General features: G+C 36.3%; 1 protein-coding gene and 1 long non-coding RNA gene across 3 annotated transcripts in view; both read right to left on the bottom strand.

The window, feature by feature from the left end:
* Positions 1–25,366, bottom strand: part of PDE4D (phosphodiesterase 4D) — a 551,221-nt gene that overhangs the window by 332,338 nt on the left and 193,517 nt on the right. The gene's annotated exons all lie outside the window — the stretch shown is intronic.
* LOC121664757 lies at positions 10,240–20,244 on the bottom strand. Its single transcript, XR_006016110.1, has 3 exons — positions 19,726–20,244; positions 16,922–16,925; positions 10,240–10,250 (listed from the first exon to the last, which is right to left on the bottom strand). It is a non-coding gene; the product is annotated as an uncharacterized LOC121664757 (long non-coding RNA).

Raw genomic sequence — 25,366 nt, 5'->3', positions numbered from 1 at the left:
ATATCTAAGGAAAGGGGATAGGCTAAATATTTTGTTCTGTTTTCTGATTTGGGAACTGGGCATGACATGAAGCTAGTGGGGATGAAGTTCAAAGATGAACAATTTGGTTCTTTATGTAACAAACAGTTGACCTCTGGAACTCCTTGTGAAGAGTGGCTATAGATAACAAGCTTCTATGAGCTGAAAGGCACACTAAACAAGTTTGTGGAAAAGAAATCCATTTCATGTTGTTAACTCAATAGGACCCACATCCTGCATGGAAGACTCATAGATGAAAATGGGTGGGAGATGAAAAAGTCTTAAGTAGGCTTATCAAACATGCTTCTGCTGTTCTTACACTTCTTCTTAAAAGATTTTTTTCTTAGAAACTTGCCTATGGAGAAAATCACAGTCAAAAAAGAAATTCTGGACTTCATGAAACATTGCCCTCTCCACAGACAACTGTTCTAAGGAAGGGAGAGAGATACAGTGTTCACCATCTAATAGTTAAAAGCCACAGTAACATTCCAGAGGGAAAAGCTAGCAGAAAAGAATTTCTGAAATGGAAACTACACAGATTTGAAGATGAGCAATTTGAGTTTTAATTTCATGTGGAGTGGAAAAAACAGGGTAAACAATTGTATTCAATTCAATATGTTTAGGAACAAAAGGAAAAACCTCCGTTGAACAATAAAAGCAGGCTTTTAATAATCATATTCTGTGTATTACAGCAGAGGGAAAAAATGAGGAAACCAAAAGAAAACAATAGATAACTGAAGACATCACAATAAGCATAAGGTTTGCTTGTGGATCAGAAAGTGAGAGTAAGGAACTTAGAAACTTGCATAAAGAAAGTGGAGGATTTTCAGAGCGCAGTTTTGACAAAAAATCTTTATTACAAGCCTGAAAGATTAGATATGCTGAAGTACTAAGAGAGTGAAAGGAATATAAGAATATGCAGATTTTTGTAATGATCAAAAGGGAAGTTAGGGATTTTGACGAAAATTTATAGTGATGACTCCCAATAGCAGTTATTGCAAATCCCATTTTTTATAAATTTGCTCATTTTCAGTCATCTTCAATTCTGAATGGACTGCAAGTAGATTTATGAGTGAATCTGGAGATCAATATTGTCTATGAAATGAAGTTATTTCAAGGGACAAAACCCTTCTATCTCCACTTGCATAAAACAAGCTTGTTGGGCTAAAAAATGACAGTAATACAATCATTCTCAAGGAAACACAGAGACTTCTAATCACAATGTTATATTCTTTTTAAAGTATCACTTGAAGATAAAGCATTTTAAAAATCCATTTACCCCTCCCAGAACTGCCATATTAAGAACTCTGCAGAGCAGGAGAGAAGTCTCACCTTTGCAAGTATTTAAAAGGACCTCTTTAAGAACACAGAAATATAATATAAAAGTCTGTTGAATAGACTTCTTACAACATTGCCTCAGATTCTTATGTACTTCTATCTTCAACTGTAGTAAGTGTATGATAATCCAAATCCCATTCTTCTGTCGTAAAGGGAGCAGATATCCAGTTAGCTTGTCTCAGACTACAATTAAGAAAATTCCATTTGTTGCTTCTATTAATGGGGCACATACTGCAGTAAAAATGTCTGTCCTAACCTTTTTCAATGAGTTCCAATGTTTTCATACTTAAAAGAGCCAACAAATGGATAAAAGAAATCTTTCTCTTTGCATATGACAAAGACTGCCTTTCATAAATACCTCTTTATATGTTAAAATAAAATCTGAATCTTTCAAAGGACTTCAAATACATATAGCTAGGTTATCTTTACAGGATATGAAAACTCATGCAGAGATAAGGAAACTGCCTTTATAGTGTTAAAACATGTCTTAAGAAGTCCTTTTATTAGTACTGATGAAAGAACTTCTAACATTCTCATTAACTGAAAGGAAAACAACAACCAACCAAACTACTGTTCTTAAAACAACTATGAAACAATTCCAGAGAAGGCAGTTTTCAACAGTGTAATTTCTGTATATTCTTCGTCAGTAATTATTTTCAGACACCAGTGTAAAAATATGACTCTCTGACTCTCTGTGCTGCAATCAAATTTATTTTTAAAAGGTTACTTTTATTGCAAAAGGAATGTTATTCAGATACAGATTTACACACACACACACACACACACACACAAACACACACAAAAAAATAAAAAGTTCCTGAAGCCCGAGTGAAGTCTCACAGAGGGAAGTACAGATGAAAAATAAGAGTGGCCTGAAGCTGCGCAACCAAAATGTGGGAGTTATAGATCTGGCAAGTAAAGTCACCAAGTCCTGTATACTGTCTTTCATTTTTCTTGAGACTCTACAGATTGTGACCACATGCATAAAATGAAAATAGCATGCCTCATCTTTACATATAATCCCATGCTGCATTATGAAGAAAAAAAAAAAGCAGAAACCTTAATTTACTGCATTTTCCTCAACTGTCCTATGTCATCTTCGTAGCTGCACTAACTTAACAAAACCCGCATGCAACAGCATTTACTCCTGTTTAACAGTAGAGGGGGCCCACTTCCTTAGAAAAAGATTCAAGTTTTGCCTCGACAAAGTCAAATTTAGTCTTTACAGTAGTGAAATAGAAAGTCTTTACCAGTGAAATAGAAAAAGTGAAAAAATAATTGCAAGCATATTATCAAAGAAAGTTACTGTGCATTGAAAATAAAGCTATTTTAACTCCTCACAAGCTCTGATTTACTGTGAAAACCCATCCTAATTTTATCTAAATTGTTTACATTTTAAAAAACAGGTGCAGAACAAAAGTCAGAACAATAAAAAGAAGGAAAGGTTATTACAACACACAGTTACCACTATCTACCCAGGATAAGTGTGAATTTCCTATCCAGAAAAAGGATTGGTTCATTCAGGTTTGTGTCATTGTCTTAATTATTTGCTTCAAGAAAATAAAAAATAAATAAGACCCATATTCTTTAAATTAGTTCAGTGGCACTGCAATCATCAAATCAGCTGACCATTTGATCCCACCAAGGATTCAGAGAAATCTTTTTTTCCAGTTCTTCCCACTGAAAATGTAATTACCATTCCACAAAACAAAAACTGCCATTTCCCATTTTTCTATTCTTCCCTCTAATTATAGATACTGGAGTTACAATCTTTTTATTTCTCTACCATCGTAAGCAGTTTGCAACTTTCTGTTACCTGATCAGTTTCATTCACCATATATTTAACCTAATCCTATACAAATAAACAAAAGAAAATAACCTAGAGATGCCTGCAAACTATTATCATTTTTAAAACTATACTGCTTGAGGTGTGATTTAAATACTAAAATGCAAAACCAATACTTTTCCTGTTTGGTGTTTAAATTTCCAAACTTTAACCCTATTATTTTAAAAAAACTGCATCCAAGTATGTCTTTTATTATTATTATTATTATTATTATTATTATTTGTATATTGACACCCTAATAATAGCATTTCTCTATTTTCAGTGGTTGAATTTCTTTGTCATCAAACTACAGTGGCACATGTTTTATAATAATGGAATCTTTTAGTAGTTTTTTGGGGGAGAGGAGAAGATTCTTACTAAATACATTTAACAATGTGCAAGTTAGTTAAGAACAGTGCTTCAAAAGCTCCAATGAAGCATCATAAACAGGTTAGAAGAAACAGTGGTGAGGTACCCTAAAAATACACACACAAAAGAAGGGCTTCAATATAATATCAAGCAAGTTTTTCTTGTAGGAAATAAATAACATTCTAACTAGTACTAGCACTTGTGAAAGATTGTGATTAAAATGTTAAAGACGGATTTTGTTCAAATGAAAAAGTATTTTGCCTCAATGCAATCAAAAGCTATTCCTGGGTATCTCTTTGTTCTTTTTGATTTTATAACACACAACCTCTTTCTGGGACACTGCTGAAAGTTCTAACTGTAGTTGACCCTACTAAGTCTGCATATGATTTCTTCAACCCTCACAGCAGAATACAGTGTCCCTCACTATGCCAGTTACAAAGCCGCATTTCCAAACCAGCCCCAGCAGTTAGTTTTCAAAACCAAAACCAAATAAATTACACAGATACTTGTGATTTAGGCGTACCACTAGAGACTAACCAGGTATCCACATAGTTAAAATTGCATAAACTACAAAATTAATTTTAAAGGCAAAGCTTCACAAAAAAATACGTATGCATGTGTGCAGAGGGTGGTTAGGCACTTTAAAGGGAGCTTGGAAGAGATTTGTTCACACATCAAGCAATAAAGCTCTCAGAATATGAAGCAACAACAAGATCTTATGAAAGCTATTAATTTTTTATATGGGCATCTGTTAGTCATTTCTTACATAACATAATGAACATTTTTACAGAAATGAAAACAAACAAAAGCAAAACCAAACAACAAACAACAATTCAGGCAACCTAATGGATTTGGACATGCAAAATGTGTGGTTTTGCTGTAGATTTGAAATAAGGGCTAAACCAAATGAAGAAAAAAAGAGGAGGAGGAGACATTCAACAGCCAAATGACAGAATAATTGCATTAAAATAGTGATTTTAAAAAACGTAACTACCAGAGAACTGAACTGTTTCCTAAACTACAGAGGTCAGCTCTTCAGCAGAATATCATTTGTTATGGATACTCAGAACAAATTTATTTTAAAGTCGCTACAATGTGTGAACCTGGATTCTTCTCTGCTAAAATTAGCTCCAGAGAAAATTTTTCCCTAGAACAAAGTACTGGTACAAAGTACAGAAAAAAAATTACACAAAACTCAGATGCTCAGAATGTTACTCCATTGTGGATTAAGCTGGTCACTCTTCGAAACTGGGTCTCCTTGCTCCTCAAGCCATTTTTTTACCTTTTCCTTTGAATTAGCCTTATTATTAGCATGGTAAATCAGGTGAGAAAGATGTGTCAGTTAAAATTATTCCCATCAAAACGTCCACATAATCACAATTAATTTACAAATTAATTAAATACAGAAATTAGTATATTCTGTATCATCTGAAATAAAGGAAATAGCTTGAAGGTAGATTTATTAAACCTGCCCTGAAATAACAACAAGAGTTCAAGAGAATCTACAGGTGTAATTAAACAGATATCCCTCTCTTGAAACTTAATTTTACAAGAAAAAGTTTTCAAACATGGAGAAAGGATTCACCATAGACTACGTATTTCTAAATAACTCTATACTCTTTTTTTGGCAATTATGGAAATCTGGGATTTTAGGTTTTTTCTGGGAATATTTTTCATAAATGAAATTTTGTATTTTGAGATGAAGAACAGTTTTATTAGTAAAAGTATAAACAAATCATTTCAATAAAACTTTTTCAATTAACATTATCAGAAATAAACTTTCAGCTAGAAAGAAAAGGGTGTTAGGTTGAAAGATTAAATATCATGGTACCAAAAATACCTCAATATGTTTAGTCTGATTATGTTAATGTCCTAAGGACAAAGTGAGGTTTTTTCATTATGACTTTGGAAGAAATTGACCAATTAAAGGAAGAAACTGTAAAGATTAAGAATGTCAAAGCATCAGTATTTATTGATTATAAATTCTGCAAGGCAGCTATGTGTTGCTATATGCAGCTTCCCTAACCAGGCTTAGTATGAACTCTGCATCCAAAGAACACACACAGAATAGCATATTTATGGACGTTGCAACTTCATTTAAAAGATTCATTTTGAGAACATACTGCTTCTGACACCGAAGTCAATCAACTGCAAGACCCCTGTCTGTAGCTAAGCAGGCTCTCTTACTTGTGCTGTTCATTAAACTTATTTTTCAAGCCTAGAAAAGGGTAGTCTGGGTATTAATAAGGTATGCAGCCAGGACTACGGACTTTCTACTCCTACCATTAGCTCATATTAGAATTTATCTCTATTTCTTAGAAAACGCAGTTTTGATAATGATGCACTGCTCCCTAAATTTGCATATACTCTGAACTAGCATGAATACCTGTAGAGCTGCTGCAGACAGTTCACGCATGAGATCGCAGATCTCATTTTTGCAAGTTAGATTTAGATCAATTCGAATGGTTATCTTGAAATGAGACACTTATCCTAACATGCTTATTATGTAAAAAATGTACAGTACAGTAGTTGTATTAACAAATGTTGATTAAGAACTTAAATCTTAAAATCACATTTACATTTTGAAGAAATACTGAAATAGTATCAAAGCTCTGTATAGAGCAGCATAAAATTATTTATGCTGCAAATATTCTAGGGAAGTGATGGACTGCATCCTCTTTTACCAAGAACCAGCTTTACTGGATGTTTTCTCTAGCTGTAATTTCAGGAATGGATCAAAAGTTGTAATAAATGAAATACTTTACTGGTTAAATATTCTGTTCTAAGGATTTACATTGTGGGCCAATTATTACTTTCTAAAGTAACAGTAGTCTGCTGTTGTTGTTATACTTCCTGATCCAATTTAAAAGTGTATTCTCTGTTCTCTACCTTTACTTTTTCAGGAGAACTGCTAAGTTCTCCTGTTTGCTGGAATCAGCCACTTTGCTGGCTTGAAAGGAAATGACACAAAGCACTCCACAGTCACATTTCTTCTTGGAGAGGCCTGCACAAATAAGAAAACAGATCCATGTACCCTGCTACTTAAAATATCTTTAAATACAGAAACTCAAGGCAGAAAATGGTATCAGTTTACTAGTAGGAGAAGATACAGATGCTGTCTTTCTGGTCAGTTTCCTACAGTATGATACTGAGTTTGGATTTGCTTCTGTTTATGACTGCAAATTATATTTGTGTCATGGACTAGTATTTTATAAATTTTAGATACAAAATAGGGATATTTAATTTTTTTCATGATGAAACACCTTTTTTTAAAAGTTCCTTCATTCTTTCATTTATTTGGTTTTGTAGGTGACATTAAATAACAGTTTCCTTGAGGAAACTTGTGTTTACACATATAATTACACAGGTATAGCTTTTTATGACAAATAAAAACTATAAGAAATACTTCTAGAGTATTCAGGATAAAAGGTATTCAATTTGCATATGCAAAATATTACTGTGCCCGGTGTTCCCATTGTTCCCAAGGGAATCCTGCAACGCTGAATAGATGTGAAAACAAATAATTCAATTGGATGCCTAAAGCATCCAAGCAGACAAGATTTCTCTTGAAAAATCTGCCATCTGTCTTACACTACTGTGGCCATAATCTTCACCAGCTGTCTGACGATGAAATTTAAATTAAGTGTATATATGAATGCAAAAATAATATTTTAGAGTTTTGGATACACAGACATATACAGATATATATATATATACACACACACACATATATATATTTGGATATACAGACATATATAAGTACCAAAAAAAAATTTATATTATAGAGTGAACTTTAATTCAAGATGAGATACTTTGCAGATATAAATATGGATCAGCAATCTTTAAACTACTAAAATGTTAATAACAAAGGCAGGCGTTCCTATTGCCCATATATGCTCCTGTCCACACCACAGGCTGCAAGCTACCGTTGTGGCAAAATTATCATTAAAATGTACAAAGGCAATAAACAACAGAAAGAGAAATATACAAAATTAATGTTAGAGAATATTATTCTGTCTTTATTCCTGGCAGCTGAAGCTCATATACATCTTAATAATGTGAAAAGTTATCTAAAATTTGGCAGGATCTCCAAGTAATCTTTTTCATGAAAAGCATTACAAACCTGTTTTTCATTGAGCGGGAAGAATAATTACTGTCAACAAAAAATGAAATGTTGTAGTGCACAACATGACCTCATACAATAAAAGTGTTTTAAATGGCAATAAACACAGTCTGGGGAAATGCGATGGTGGTTTTGCTACAATATATCTGTGAGGGTTCTACTTATGTATAGTAATGACAAATTATCATTTCAATTTGTTCTGTTAGGTGTCTGTCAAACAAAAGGCAGGTTGAACACCAGGGATTACAATCAGAACTTCAGTAAAATTGATCCTACAAAGAAAAATAGTAAGGACCCACAGATTTTTTCAGTCAGCTGTATTGTCCCAAACCCACAAAAGTTTCATCAGTAGTACAGCAAAAATTAGTAAATTGCACTGTTTCATCCATTTCAATATCTGTACCTCAATTCCACAAAAATTCCAAGCATACACTTTGAATTAAAAAATGCTTGTTCCTGGTAACGTGTCTTGATTATGTTTCTTCAATGATGAGTTATTACACAGGCTTAACTAAATTACCACTATTACAGTGCTGAAATATTACAACTTTAAGTGAAGAAAATATTAAAATGTTATATAGCCACTGTGGAAAAAAATTGTAGATTGACAACAAATATTATTCACTACAATTCTGTCTCTGTCTTGCTCAAAGATTTTCAGTCCCTTCTATGTACCTGTAACCTTGACTTTTTGATATCTGACCTTGAATTTTATAATTTAAAACCTGGGTTTAATTCTACTGTGTTATAGATCACCCTGTAGGAACCTACTGATGTTTCATCTTTATTTACAACTTCACTGTTTTCTTAATCTGATTTAAAAACTGTCTGTCAAAGCTTTTTTTTAAATCTACAAACCCTGCGCACATGATAATAAAATGATGTAAAATCCTTCTAGAAATACTTACATTGGAGATATTCTACCAGAAATTAGTTGAAATTAGTTTTTGACATTACCAGTTAGGTCATAACTCAGAGTTATGCTAATTCTTCACTAGTCTAAATTTACTAAATCAGAGTATTATATAGATAGAAGTCAAACAGTTCAAGCAACAGGAAGAATAAAATGTGAGGAATTTGTTAGCCACATTTATTATCTAATTTTAAAAAAATATTAAATATATAAACGTGAAATGAAAAATAAAAAGGGTGAATGTATCATCAAGTATCAATCAATAGATGCTGAATATCCCACAGAAGATTGTTAAAGCAGCAACTTATATATGAGGATTTTTTCAAAAAGATTTATCACAGACAAAGGTTTGCAAGACATTAGACTTCAACCCTTTGTATATTGCAACATCACCTTAGCTGTCCATTCTAAAGCATCTGATCCTTTGATCTGAGTACTAAGATTTCTAAACTGCACTACAATAAAAACATTATTTTAAATTAACCTGAACTACAAATTACAACTTGTGTTATCATTTCCACCAGACAGTATTCTGCATACTTTTCCCTTCTCTAGGGAAACACAGTATCTCGAGTGCTTAGGGAAATATGAGTCATACAATAGGTTGCCTTCTACAGAGCTTCACACATGAGTTTATTGTAAAATATATTAGAATTTGGTGTTCTATAGACTTCTACAATTATGAATACATTGTATCATCACTCTTCCATAGATCTTTAATATTAAATTCTAGATATTTCTCTTACGTACCTGATGGTACATAATGTACCAGACAAAGTAACATTTTGATGAAAACCATAAAAGGCCTGGGCAAAAACCAAAGCTGTATAACATTTCACAGTTTAGTATTTAACAGTTTTATGTTATAGGCTACTATGGGATGTCTAGATTAACGTGTAAGTCACAGGGCTTTCATTAGCATTTCAATTTACAGAAGGTGGTAGAGCAGAACTTAAGCTAACTACCTCGTTAGAGAAGTAACCTCTGCCTCCATAGCTGTCTTCCTCTGTAGTTGGAAACCTCGAAAGCTTTTCACAGGAGTTTTACAGAATTTGTTTTGTTTTAATAATATGGTAGGTAAACTGATTTTATAAAAAGCAAAGCAGTGAAAGGTGTACTTCTAGGTAAGGTGGTACTTCTTCTCTAGTCTTCAGACAGCATACCTTCTCCCTGTACTAAATAGAATACCTTACAGTAGATATTACCCAATCATTTGGCAAAACAGGATAAGTAGGGATTTCCCTGAAAACACACAATTATAACTAGTTCACAAAATTTTATAGAAATCATATCTTTTGACAAAAAAAAAAAAAAAAGAGGATTACACATTGGATATCATAATATACTTAGATTCTGGAATAGGGGATCTCTTTTTTAAAACTGTTCATCGTCTCAGAAACGTTATCCTTTAATTAAGATCACTTCAGATTACACAGCTATAGTGGGGGATTTTTTTGTACATTCTGCCTTAAGTAGCAAGGAAGTGAAGAGTGACCAGAGCTGACTACCAAACAATAAGGTAAAATTCAGAAAACAAAACACATTCAAAGATTGCAAAACTGTCTATTCACCTGCATTTTTAAAGGATTTCTGCCTTTCTTGTGAAACTGGGAGAAAAACACTGAGGAACAAATTATCAACACCATATTCAAATGGGACTGGGACTTACAGTTTCATTTCTTATATGCAGAGCCATATATAAATTGAGCAACAGGTAACTTAGCATATAATAATATATAACAATTGAATAACAGGTAGCTTAACAGAACCTGTCTTTGATAGCCATTCTCTGGGCAGATCTCTTTTATAGTCTCTAAGGCAAAACTTAAAGCATAGACCTGATGCATGTGCCAGTTTTTTGTTTCCAGTTTCAGTTTCCAGTTTACTTGTAGGAATTCACACTGCAGGTTTAGAAAGCAGGAAAGATTTCCCTCTTTCTTGCTCATCACTTTGTCTGCAAATAATCAAAGCAGGAATAGAGAAAATCTCAATGTATCCCCAATTTACAAGAAGTTAATTTTACAACTGTATTTATCAAACCTGTTATTTATACAGCAACTGCAAGAATAAATTACATATGGAATTCGAAATTGATCCCTAAGGAAAACATTGGTTTTCTAGACTTCCTATTTAGTGAAAGTGTAGAACTTTTATGTCTGTTAAACCCAGTTCTCTATAAAGTGGTTACTGATTTATTTTATTTCCATTTCTTCCTACTATATTTTCTCACATGTATATATAATCTCCATTTTAATAAAGGTGTCACAGTCATAATTAATATACATTGCTTAGTCTCAAGATATTTTATATTTAATCTACTATTACTGAGTCTATAATTTTCATTATGTTCTATACATAGAGACAGTAGAATGTGTCTGCTTCATACAGGCAGAGACAATGAAAGCAGTGCAATTACTCTTAACACAGAATAGCTGTTTGTACAGACATTTAACTCACCTCTAATACAACCTCTCTGTAGCTGGTCTTTTTATCTACTTTCAATAAATCACCAGAACCACACATACACAGGTGTTCAGAAAACATATATACATGTATCAATATTATATATTCACATACATATAAGAACATATGAATAAGATCTATTCAAAAAATATTGCCAAGCCTATCTACCCAAATATTATATACCTCAAGATTCACTATACTGAAAATTATCTCGAAGATAAATACTTGTCCAACAGCCCAAATTTCTGACCTTTTTATTTTTTCATTTGAATGAACACAGTATTTCTAAAGGCGAAGTGGATTTAATGCGCAGAACAAAGCCTGTAAAACAGTACTATACAGAATTACATCAGGTATCCAAAGCCTAAATGTCTGTTATTTACCCATTGCATAAAACTGTATTAACTAATTGCAGGGAATTAAGCTAATATATAAGGTTTATATTGCCACTATCACAGTACCAACTTGTATTCAACCCTAACCTGATAAAAAATGTGGAGTACCTTATTCTCAAGTTGCAATTTTTTCCTCAACTATCACCTCCTCACATACCTCGTGAGAAATCAGTTTGTGTTAACTCTAAAAGAAACTTTCAATCTCTACACAAAATTAAAATCCTATTTTGCACATCTGTCAATTTTAGCTGGCAATCTTTGTGCAAGTAAATTTTGAATCTTCAAAATGGGAGTTTTGTGAGGGCTTTATGAATAACTTAAGTACTTCGCAGGCTATAGCCTCTGCACAGTGTGCTAGAAAAGGCTAGGTTTGTAATCCCACTTCACTGTAAGGGAGTACTTTCCCCAGTCAAGTGTAGGAAAATACCTTTTTTATATCACTGAATTAAAAGAAAAAAAATTAAAAGAAGCACAGAAAGAAAAATAGGTTTAACTGTTGCACAAACAACTAATACTTCTCAAGGTACCCCTAATAAACATAGTTCATGAACTTCCTCTGATTACTAGGACACTAGTATCAGCCAGGAAGGTTTTTGGTTTTGACAAAATAAGAAGAGGATGTGCCATAATGCGATAAAATGTAGCAGTGTAGGAGTCTCATTCTCAAACAGTTGAGTGAGATAGTTGAAGACAATCATCACCCACATGTTGGTGAATCAACAGACCTTCCTGGCAAAACAAACATAGAGTTTCACTGGAATGTTGAACATGCTATGAAAATATCTGGAGCTATGTTTCTCTGTTACTGATAGACAAATTCCAGACATGCTGGGAGACATCCCTCAGGGCTTTTTTTCACATTTCACTTACAAATGGATAACAGCATAAGCACCATTTCACATTTATCCAAAATCATGCTATAGCATTCCTACTGAAATACGTCATAAACCAAAAATATTTAGAAAAATATATAGGAAATGAAAGACATGAAGTACTAGAGCAGCATACACATGATTTTGAGCCTATAGAATTCCCAAAATAAAGTCATATGATGCACAGCTCCTCTCTATACGATTGAGGTTAGATGGTGCAAGGATGGTTCAGCCTAGAAAAGAGGAGACTGAGGGGAGACCTCGTTGCAGTTACAACTTCCTCATGAAGGGAAGAGGAGGGGCAGACCCTGATCTCTTCACTCTCATGACCAGTGGCAGGACCCAAGGGAATGGTCTGGAGTTGTGTCAGGGGAGGTTTAGGTTGGATATTAGGAAAAGATTCTTCATCCAGAGGGTGGTTAGTCACTGGAACAGGCTCCCCAGGGCAGTGGTCACAGCACCAAGCCTGACAGAGTTCCAGAACCATTTGGGCAATGCTCTCAAGCATATGGTTTGATTATTATATTTGCAAAAATAATAAATTTTGCAAATCATTTAGTGTTTTAATAGAGGTCTTCAGTACAAAGGGCTGAAGAAAAATTTTCTGTTTAAATAATAGAAAATTATTTTATAATTCCTGAGGTGTCCTGCACATGGCCTGGAGCTGCAATCAGTGATCCTTTTGGGTCCCTTCCAAGTCAGGTTATTCTCATCATATTCATGATTCTATGAACCCAGAAAAAGTGAATGTAGTTGCCTAATTCTGCAACTGATACTTGTTCAGGAGTGTTCTATGCAAGGCAATAGGTGCACACTGAAACAAAAAACCTATTTTCCAGACCTCAGATGCAATTCTTTCTATTCCTGTGCGAAGATACTAACATCCGGAGTCTTATTAATTTATATCTACTTTATTCACATAGAACACTGCTGCAAAGAAAATTACCTAATCAATTTCTTCAAGATCTCTGTCTCCTTTGGTGCATTCCCCTGTTGTCTTTTTTCCCTGTCTGTAGCATCAAATAGAAGCTGCTCCTTCCAAGGTTCGTCATTAGTTATTCCCTCCTTATTTACATCTTACTTCCTCCGTGACAACTCCTACTTCCAAATCAGCTCAGGATACCAACTCACAATTAACACTTGTCAAATTTTCAAACAAGTTGAAAATGTTCTTTTCTTACAACTAGAGAGAAATCCATCACAGAGTAATTTGCTAAACTAACCCATTACTCTCCACTGGAGTGGCTGTTTTCCCTTGATATTTGCAAAAATATTGATAATATTCTACATGAATATGACTTAAAGTTATTAAGCTTGACCAGTCAAAAAATTCAGCCTGGAATCAAGTACTGTGGATTTAACTGCAAACTATACATCCTGCCATATATTGAGCCTATTCAGATGACAGGTAATATCCACTGTTAGCATCTCATAGACAATAATCCTTCAATATCAAAAGTAAGGGCTGACATCTGAAACAGCAAAAATATTAAAGTATTTTGAAACAAAAGCCACTTAAAATTAGCATCTGCACCTCTTACAGTACACATAAATTTTACTGGTGTTAAATTTTAATATTTTCCCAAAGGTCAGTCCATTAAGTTCCTTCCAAGTAATGAAAAAAAAGGTGATTTTATCGGACTCCACCACCTTCCTCCCACTCAGATACATTTTTGCTTGTCCCAAGAGGGAAAAGTGCTCACAGATCATACAGAAATTCATAAAACTCTGAAGCATTTAAAATCAAAATCAGTGGAAGCAGAAACGGACGTTCTTATATTTTAAAAGCTGTACAGTGCAGGCACAGTGCTTGTGGAATGACTTGGAGAAACTCTTTCCTTCTGAGAATGAACATGATCAGAGGGTGATGCTTTTTCAGCATCACCAATATCAATACATCATCAGTATCAATATATTGGTATTTTTCAATTACACTGCTTTAGGTAAATACAAAAAAACTGATTTCTTGTGCTGATCCAGTATTCCAAGACACTGCAGCTGAGATGCTTGTCTCCACAATTTTAAGTGACAAGAAGCTTTATCTATGGAAGGAGATCTTTTTGTGACATCTTGGAATTCTGATCTAGGCTAAGCTTCCTGTAAGTACTATCTCTTTTCCTTGTATCTGCAATCCTTCCATACACCTAAATTCTAGAATCTTTTGACTTATTACAGGACAGTTTGATCTTTGGAATGACTCATCCTTCCATTTGAGGCTTCAATGCTTCCAAAACTATAAGGCAATGGTAGCCTAATAACAGAAATAACACACAGAGAGGCTATAAATAACCACTTTCTTTTACTGAGTCAGTTTTGAAAGCAATACACATTTTCTGGCTTTTAAAATTAAATATTGTGTCTCAATAAAAGAATACTTTATATCACTTTGAAAAACTGGCTACATTCTATTAATGTAAAATTAAATTTATTCCATATATAAGGTGCCAGAAATTAGGAATTTTTTCTAAGAAAATGGAGAAAAGTTTGTACTAGTTTCAAAATGTAACACCTAATAATGTAAAAGGCAAAATATATTCTTACATATTTTAATTTCCACCTATGTAACATTTTTATTAATCAAAACACAAACTTAAATAGTTTTCATCACCCATATGCTTATTATAATAGTTGTCCTATATAGTGAATAAATTATATATTTAGAATATATAAACATTATTACATCTTAATTTATGTAAGCTAAATATATTTTATCCAACATACTTTATCCTAGTTCCTTGGGCTGGAACTCTGGAACTAATGGGGAAAAAACAGAGTTCATAACCTTCAGAAGAAGAGACAGGCAATTCAAGAGGACTACAATGACATCATGAAACTATATGGGGAGAAAATTAGAAAGGCCCAACTAGAACCTAATCTGCCGACTGTAGTAAAACACAACAAAAAAATGCATCAGCAATAAGAAGAGGGCCAAGGAGAACTTTCAGCCTTTAACTGGTGACAAAGGATGAGGAAAAGGCTGAGGCACTTAATGCCTTCTTTGCCTCAGTCTTTATTAGTAAGACTTGGTTCTTTGGGTACCCAGCCCTCTGAGCTGGAAGACAGGGACAGGAACCTGAATGAAGCCCCCATAATCCAGGAGAAATGGTCAGCCACCTCCTAGACCGCTTTGACACAAACAAGTACATGGGGACAGATGGGATCCACCCAGGGGTACAGGGGGAGACTGCAGAAGTGCTCACCAGGCCACATTCAAGCATTTGCCAGCCATCCTGATCAATCGGGCAGGTCCCAGTTGACTGGATGTTGGCAAATCTGATGCCCCAGTGTAAGGAGGATCAGAAGGAGGACCCAGGGAACTGAAGACTGATCTCAGTCCAGGGAAGGTCACAGACCAGATCATCTTGAGTGCCCTATAGCAAGTGCAGGACAATCAAGGGGGTCGGGACCAGCCAGCATGAGTTCCATGCCAGGAAGGGCAGGTCCTGCTTGACCAACCTGATCTCCTTCTACCACAAGGAGGCCTGCAGAGTGGATGAAGGAGAGATTGTGGATGTTGTCTGCCTGGCCTTCAGTAAACCCTTTGACACCATTTCCCACAGTACCCTTCTCAAGAAACCAGCTGTTCAATGCTTGGATCGGTCACTCTTTCCTGGGTTAAAAACTGTCTGGAGGACCAGGCTCAGAGAGTGGAAGTGAACAAACCTACACTCAGTTGGCAGCCAGTCATCATTGGTGCTCCCAAGGGCTCACAGCCAGTATCACAGCCAGTCCTGTTTAATGTCTTTTATCCATCATCTGAACAAGGGGATTGAGTGTGCCCGCAGTCAATTTGCAGATGACACCAGGTTGGGCAGGAGTCTTGATCTGCTGGAGGGCAGGAAGACTCTACAGAAGGATCTGGACAGGCTGGATCAATCGGCCAAGGCCACTGGTGTGGGGTTCAACAACACCCAGTGCTGGGTCCTGCCCTTGCGTCACAAAAACCCCATATGCAGGACTGCAAGTTTGGGGCAGCACAGTTGGAAAGCTACCCAGTGGAAAAGAAGCTGGGGATGCTGGTGACAGCAGCTCAACATGAGCTAGACTGTGCCCAGGTGGCCAAGAAAGCCAATGGCATCCTGGCCTGGATCAGCAATAGTGTGGCCAGCAGGACCAGGGCAGGGATTGTCCTTCTGGGCTGGGCACTGGTGAGGCCACGCCTCGAGTGCTGTGTCCAGTTCTGGGCCCCTCACTGCAAGAAAGACATTGAGCTGCTGGAGGGAGTCCAGAGAAGGGCAATGGAGCTGGGGAAGGGTCTGGAGCACAAGTGCTGTGAGGAGAAGCTGAGGGAGCTGGGGGTGTTTAGCCTGGAGAAAAGGAGGTTCAAGGGAGACCTTATCACTCTTTACAACTGCCTGAAAGGAGGCTGTAGCCATGTGGGGATCAGCCTCTTCTACTGGGTAGCAAGTGAGAGGACAAGAGGAAATGAGTTGGATATTAGTAGACAATTATTCACCAAAAGCGTTGTCAGGCATTGTAACAAGCTGCCCAGGGAAGTGGCTGAGTCACCATCTCTAGAGTTTTTTAAAAAACATGTAGATATGGCCCTTGGGGACATGGTTTACTGGTGGACTTGGCAGTGCTGGGTTAGTAGTTGGATTCAACAATCCTAAGGGCCTTTTCCAATCTAAACCATTCTATGATAAAAAACACAACACTATAAATTCTCTGGATTTGATCCAGTTCCTTTCAAATCCTTAATCAATGCAGCAGATTTTATTAATGTGGATTTTAGGAATTACTGAGAAACCAATTATTTTAACTACAGTTTTCAGAAACACTTTTTAAAGTTTAGAACAGCATTATAGATATGAAATTATCTTCTTTAAAATAAAAAATAGAAAACAAAATTAAACTTTGGGCAAACCAAATTTAATAATACATAAATGACAAAAAGAGACACTAAGTATGTTGCAGATGATATAATCACAAGTAAAATTAAAGCTGAAAGAAATCAAGTATTTTGAAAGTAACTTATTTTTTAAGCTCTGCTAACATCCTTAATATTAATATGTTGTCATAAACTAAAATAGCTGTGCAAGTCCTAGAACAAAGTAATTTCTTAGAAGCAAGGAAACTCATATATGTTTAATACACAATTGGTTAATCATCATTCCTACCTAGAATAAAAGATAGGAAGGCAGAATTCAACATTTCCAAAATATTCAGTATCCTTCAATGTGTTTTGTGTTTTAATTTCTGCTGAAGAGATGCAATTTTACATGTATATCATGGTAAGAACTTTGAAAGCAGAATGTTAACAGTACCTTAGTCTGTCTTTAAGCATATTTTTTCATGTTGAGGCATACATATTCACAACCATATTTGATATGTTTACAGAGTTTTCACATAGGTGGTAAGAGTTGATCAGCTGGACACATATCCTTTCTTACAGGCAAGAAACTACACAAGTGGGGATCAGATACTGAAGAACTTAGGTCTATTGTATTGAACTCTCTGCACTTAGGAAACCAGCAGAAAGCACAGGATGTCTTGGCATCTTTATTTATTTTTCTGCTGAAAATGGGGTGTTCTACTCTAGAAGTCACCATTCGCTTTAAGCTTATTTTGGCAAACAAACAAGCTATTCCAGGTGTTTTAAAATAATCACTTCCTAAGTATGCAATACATTCAACTCTTCAGAACATGAAGAAGTTCATACTGAGATATTCATTACAAATTTTCATTGATTATTTTAATTTAAAGTTGTGGTATTTTTTCCATCTAAAATAATAATATCTTTCTTTTTATCAGCTGCAAAATAGGATAACACTGGAGAATCAAAAATCGGGAAATAAATTTCAATAAATTAAATAAAAATTCACACTTCAGTACATTTGAGCTACAGTAAGAATGGGGGTAAATTGCTACTAGAATTGGTTTTTGATACCCTGCATTTAAAACATGTGTTCAGTCCATCATATGACATTGATCATGACTGTAATCCCTGCTGTCAGAGAGTAGCATCTTGAAAAAGCATTCAATTTCTTACCTGAATAAAACTATACAGCTAAAAAATGTTAGGACCATTTCAATCATATATTGCAAAACTCTCTTTTGATTCTCCATCTTTTTTTTTGTAAGAAGGGCAAACAAGTGAAAAAGTTGGTTTTGAAATGTCAAAAAAGCCAGAAGTCTTTTAGTTCTAACAGAACAGATTTTTTCCTAAGAAATAAGCTTGTAAAGACAGAAGTGCTCTGGGACCTCTTGGCCTTATCACCTCCCTGTTGAAAAGTCTAAAGGGACAAAGTTTACCGAAATTCTGACTTCAATTAGTGTATTACACACAGCTCTTGGAAGGGGAAGTAGACATGGAAGCAGATGTGTTTCTTTTTCACTATCTGGCACGTGGCAATAATGTATTACCTTAATGCAGTGTATATAAAGCAAGAATTTAAGTGATTAAGTTCTGTAATTTGAAATAAATTGACATCTACTTAAGTGTAATTTCTCAGCTAATATCCAATTTATGCACCAGTAAAAAATTTTGAGTATCGTATGTTTTGAGGACAGAAAATGCACATGTGTTTTAATCTGCTCATTTCTCTAAGTTTCTGTACCAGTTTAATTTCCTTGTTCTTTCAGTTTTGTTACCACCATCTCAAACCAAGGTTTTTTTCTCTGACCTGTGCTTCAAATTACACATCAAGTTTCATTACTCTTACTAAGGGCAGCTATAAATTTAACAAAAGATGGGTTCTTTAAATAGAAGTAGAATCAACTACTTTAATCTACATTTTGGGAACCAAGGTTTTCTAAAACAGTATAAAAAATATTTGCTATATCTGATAATTTTCTTCTGCCTTGATCTAGTCATTAATTTTTCAACCACATTTATTCTCATTAAAAGTTAAATAGGTCTAAAAAGATTTAATGTACATTCTGGAAAAGTGTATAGAGAACTTTTGCATTTGAAAGTTTGCTGATATAATTTTGTTTCTGAGTGTGATCCATGTAAGGATTAGTCAGTTGTTTCCATTCATTGGATTATGCTATACTGCTGCATTATTTAATAGACATAATTTCACAATGAATAATTTTATTATCTGCTGTATATTTCACCCAAAGAAAAGAGCACTTCAAGTTATTTCCTTAGTTTGTTTTCTTTGAGTATGCATTTACCAATAAAAAAACCCGACCAAAAACTGTGGAGGCCGGTGGGCCTGCTGGACAAGGAACGACAGAAGTCCTATGGTGGGATAAGTCCTAGGTTCCTTTCCAGCTTATGGTGACTGAAAAAGCCTCCCCCAGAATGCTCTGGTCTGTTATGTTAATGTACCCCAGTTCTACTCCCCTGGTTGGCTCCATTGGCCGCCACAACCCTTGTTACCTGATACCCCTTCAGAGTTTCTCGATTAGTTCCCTTACCCTGGAACCCCCATTGTTGTCCCCAGAGACTTCTCTGGAACCTTGCATGAGTGCGGATGCATTAAAGCTCTCCTGTAAAACCTTATGCCAAAACTCTTCTTGCTCATTCATCGTCGGACTGTTTTGGCTACCTATCCAGTGTGTGTGTGTGTATATGTGTGTGCAAGTGTGCTGCCTGAACCGAGAGGCCTCCTTGGAGGCACTTTTGGGAAGGTCGTGACATGATATCAGACAACAGAAACGTGAAAAAACCTATATTTTATTTTTGTACTACCCTGCATTTATATTACACTAACACTTCTACTACTACAGCATCAATGTTTGCCTGTAATTTCAATGGGAATATCAAGTCACAAGCTGTTTATAGACCACTAAATGTTGCAACAGAAGTTCTAGCAATCAAATAGCGCTTCCTACAGACCCTGTACTACATGTGACTTCATGTAAATAAAGCTGTTCTGATTATAGTCATTTTTCATGCTTCATGAGCTCAAAGTACTTGATGTCTATTTATCATTTTGGGAATCACAAGAACACACAACTGCTGGAAACTGCAGAACTTCAACATTAGATGGCATTTTTGCTGAAAAGCATTTCAGATTACTGTGCATTAGAAGCCAATTATTATTAGAAGCCAACTACTTCAATGCGGCTGGAAAAAAATTCAATCATCAAACTAGGATAAATATGCAGAGGCATATCTTGCAGAACACTTTAGATATGTTTCTCCTCTATGTACATCTAGCATAGAGCTGAAGGTTTGGAACAGTTATGGACATGCTATATAATGAAAGGTATGGATTAAAAATGGAAAGACTGTAAAAGAAAGGAACTACCAGATTAGACCTCTAAAAGTATGGAAGAAAAGAAAGAAAGAGAGAGAGAAAGGAAGGAAAGAAGGAAAGAAGGAAGGGAGGGAGGGAGGGAGGAAGGAAGGAAGGAAAGGAGGAAAGAAGGGAGGGAGAGAGGAAGGAAGAGAGGAAGAGAGGAAGGGAGAAAGGGAGGAAGGAAGGGAGGAGGGAGGAAGGGAGGAGGGAGGGAGGGAGGGAAAGAAAAGATCTGCAATGGGTACAGCTGATTCTGCTACAAGCTGTCTTCCAGCTATGAAATCTCTCTTACCTTTAGGTAATAAAGCCAATAAACAGACAATATTTTTTGCCATCCACTTTTAAAACTTCTATATAAAAGTTCTGCCATGCCTTTAACAAAAACTTACTTTGAAACGTCATACAACCTTTCCAAAAGAAAAATAAATGCTAATACAAAATCCTCCTTAATTCAAGGAAATCTGATAGTCTTCATTAGATCAACATGGGAAGCTAGCTTATTTGTACTTTCCTAATTACATGCAGAGTTTCTGGCAGTGTAAGGTGGGAGGAAAACTACTTTGCTCAGAACAATCTCCTGCCATACACCTAAACTGCTCTGTTGGCTATGCTAGGAAAATTTATATTATCCAGCTGAACACCCTTCCTGTTACTGTTAGTAACTCTTAGTTACAATCATTAAGCATGACTGCAAATTTATTTATTTCCTAAGGAAAGACAACAAATCACTGCAGAGATAGATTGATGGAAGCTAGTGAGAACACTGGCCAAAAAATGGTGAGACTTGCCAGACAATTTTAGTGAAGATTTAGTGGTAGGCTCTGTTTCCTCAAATCAATTTCTATCTCTCTCTTCCAATACCCGTGTTTTTGTAGTGGTGTTGTTAGTAGTGGTTAACGTTATCAGTTTCTTTTCGCATTTTTGTAAGTCACACTAAAGGGAAACGGAAATTCAAGTACGCACCTGTGTAATTTGTATTTTATGCTACTGAGTATTCCTTGCTCACTGATGAAAATAAAACAGACCTTTAGTGAAATTTCTGTAATGTCACATATCCCAGAGGCATTTTTCTGCTCACTTATGGGAAACCCTATAAACAATGTAGATATATCAAAATACCTAAGTGTAAGCTGTTTTTATTCTCAGCCAAGCCCAGATTATGCCTAAACATTCCTAGAACATTGCTGCATAGAGAAATGGATTTGCTGATAATCTAAGGTTTATAAGTGGACAGAGGGAAATTAAATGAACATCAGTTCCTAGAGCACATATGTACATCCAGCCGCCTTTCATATCATTTTCCTGTCATTAGATAGGACATTACTAAAGTTTTATTTGATGTTATCTCAAGTGTTTAAGAGAGAAGAGAGAAAGAGCACCCACAAGTGCATCCACAAAAAAAGCACCTCAAATTTGTGATATTTTTTATTTCATATTATAACAGTGAGTAAAAGTGTTCAACAGAATGTTTATCCTCCTTCCATATACTTTCTCACTAGTAGCACGTCTTTTCCACTTCTATAAAAAGTCCCTTCACCACCTCTTGAGAACCTAACTTTGCTTTGAAATACTTGATGTTATTTCATTTCCTAAGTGGAGACTAGAAAAAAAAATTTAAAAATAGAGGAATTTTATGAGTTTAACCTAAATTATGAGTTTAGAGGTAATATTGAAAACAAAGATAAAAATCAAATTTCCAAAACAGGAAAGGTTATTTGAATGGCAGCTGCTCTGACTCTCATTACTTTTTATGATCATCTGCTGTAAACAAGCACGAATGGGACCACATGCCAAAATATAGGTCTGAAAAACAGTAGTGATAACCGAGTGATGATCATCCAAAGGTTTCTCAATTCCAGAATCTGATGTGAGATTTTCATCCCTCTGTTATAACATGTCCTAGAAGAGTGGAAAATATACCTTTGCCTCATAAGCTCTCTATTTAAAATAAACTTATTAACTGAACCCCTCTAACTTTAAATTTCAACAGTTGGACTTAATTCTCTGTGGCTGAATGTGTTTCCATTGTCTTTGCACGTGTGTTCAAATATACATCCAAATAATTTTTAGATGTTTTGAGGTTTTGATTACTGCCCCTCATATATGACCAAGTACTCATTTTACTACTCCTTCTTGGGAATGATGCTCCGAGACTTCGGTCCAGGAGGAATAACTGAACTAAACTAAGCTCTTACTACATATACTTTGAATTTTCCAGTGACTTACAAGTCCTCAAAGATGGTAGGCTTTTGCACTTTTTTCCCCTCTAGACTTCTCCTGCTGTGTGAGATGAGCTCATGAGAAGTTTTTCTACAGTGTACAATCCAGAAGAATGTACCTATTTTCCAGGGAGGCCAAATTTTTAAACATTTTTTGAAAGAGGTTTTAATGGCAATGGCAAGAAGAAAGAAAATAATTGGGGGTTTCAAGATCCAGTTTGCAATCTCCAATTTCCATGGTATTGTGTCATGTAATAACTGAAACCTTAGAATAGTGGAAGTAACAGAAAGTCAAGCTCAGCAGTCAGAAACACAGGTTCAAGTATTGGACCAGGGACTTCTGAATGAGGTTTGTTTGCATTGTTATAATTTCTGGAATTAGAAGGGTGCATGGATGGCCCAGAGAAAACCATTCCCACCATGCTTACTTTTCCTGCCTGGAGCAGTATATGGCCTTAGATCAGCTTGGCCAAGGCAGGAGGGGCAAGAGAGGAAATATTCATAACATCTCTGAGAGATACTGAAGTCCTCAATAAACTATTTGATTGGAAATCACAGTCATATTTTCCTGTCTTTATTCATCCTGAGTATTCTTGCAGCTGAACTCTCTCTCTGAAATCAGAGAGAAAAGATGTTACAGGTCCCAGACAAGGAGAGAGTGAGGGGAGAATCTATGCAAACTAATCTACCAAAGGAATCACTCATTCCTAGAATTGTGTATGTAATAAGTGGCACTTGAAAACAATACTAAGAGCACTAGACTTTCCAGTAGACCTGTGAAATTGCTATTACACATTTGTGAGACTGCACCCAGAGAACTAAGCTACCTCCCTGATCAGAGAATGGGTACAGAGAAGATGTAACAAGTAAATGGAAGTGCACAGTGATATGATGTGAAGCAAAGGAACTAAGTCAGAACACAGCAAATTCTAATTAGATACTGGAAAAGTGTTTTACCATGAAGTGGTCAAATCCTGCAACAGTTTGTCCAGAGAGACTGCAGAACCTCTGTTCTTGGGAGTGTTCAAGACTGAGCTGAACACCACACTGGGCAATCTGTTCTCAACAGAACTTCTTTGAGCAATGGTTGGATCAAGTGCCTTACAGAGGTCCTTTCCAACATAAATCATTCCATGATTCCATGATTCTATAGTGCTGTATGTCCCTATTTTCTCTTTGGCCCTTTCCTATTTATTTGCATGTACTAAGTTAACTGAGCGGGTGGATTTCTCTTATTTATCGTCAGTGTGCTGTGGTGGCCGGTGAACACACATTACAAGGGACAGAGAGTTTTCAGTAAGACAAGGCCCTAGTACCACAGGAGCCACTTCATGTTCGGGTGACCAGAAAGGCTTCTCCCAGGATGCGTTGTTCTGTTATGTGAATCTATCCCAGTTCGGATTCCCCGGTTGGCTGTCAGCCTTTACCCGCTCGTCACTCCCCTAGAGCTTCCCCATTGGTTCCCGTTCCCTAGTCCTGCCTTTTCCCCGCCCCCAGATAAAACTGTGAGCTTTGGGATCATGTTCGTATTTGCCTCTGCAACCTTTGACAGTGTAGCAGCAATAAGTGCTCCTGCCGGAACGCACGCAAATACCCTTCTTGACTCTTTGCTACCAACTGTAATACTGAACCCACCCGTGCTTCTGTGGGGGCACACGGGACCCCACAGAGCCAGGCGCCCAATATGGGGCCTCAGACCATCCCTGACAGCATCTCCAGTAGTTTCTGGATTTAAGTCGCATTTGAGCAGCCATAGCCCCAAAGAAACCTCTGAGCTCTATCAGGGGCTTGGCGGGGGAGAACAACAACCTTCTAGGGAAAGAGAAGACTGGTCTAAAGTCAGTGGACCAACCTCGAGACTTTTACTTTACCCTCTAAGGTAATATGGGTCACTTTTGTATCCTTTTTTGTTAACTGCCTTTTACCTCAAGGGTTGGGAAGAGAGGGAGATGGGGGCAGAGTTCTCCCATCTCCTGCAGGAAGCCTTTCTCCCAGTTCTAAGAGTCCTTGTTCGTGAGAATTTTCGTTATAACAGGGAAGGTTTAAAACGTTTTGTTCAGTGGTTATTTAAGCAGTGGTTAGTTGACTATTTAAAATGCTTTGTGCAATGGTTGTTTATGTCGGGAAAAGGTTATTTGCTTTACAAGCTAGCAAAAGCTGTTGATAGTCTTGTGAAACGGTTGGGAATAGTTAACCGCAGTTTAAAAGACCCTTTACCACTTTCCTCTGCCTGCATCCCTGATCCCTCTGCCCTGCTTCAAGGGAAACCGGGAGATGGATTCTGCCAGAGTGCACAGGTCTGCTACCGTCTGCCTGCTCTCTCCTGAGCTCCTTTGTTCCCTACCCAGGGTGGTGCTGGCCAGGCCACCCCAGGTTCTACCCCAAACCATTTTTGGGGTTGAAATGTTGCCATTTCCCCAGATTTTTCCACTTTAAATTTGATCCAAGATGGTGGCAGCATGGCCGGTCCCGCAAACCCAGCTGCTACCTTTATTTTTAATTCTGCCGCCTCCACCCCTCAAAATGGTGAACGCCACATGGAAGCCCCGGCGGGAGTAGCGGGCTTTTCCCCCGCACGCGGTCCCCCTCCCCCACCTGCTCCCACTTATGTTACCGTGCGCAGTCCCTCTTCCGTC

Source organism: Corvus kubaryi, unplaced genomic scaffold (genome assembly GCF_017639235.1).
Source record: "Corvus kubaryi isolate FWS band 111438036 unplaced genomic scaffold, C.kubaryi_AGA036_p1.0 37308, whole genome shotgun sequence".
In the NCBI taxonomy this organism is placed as follows: Eukaryota; Metazoa; Chordata; class Aves; order Passeriformes; family Corvidae; genus Corvus; species Corvus kubaryi.
This window is presented reverse-complemented; position numbering and strand designations above follow the sequence as displayed.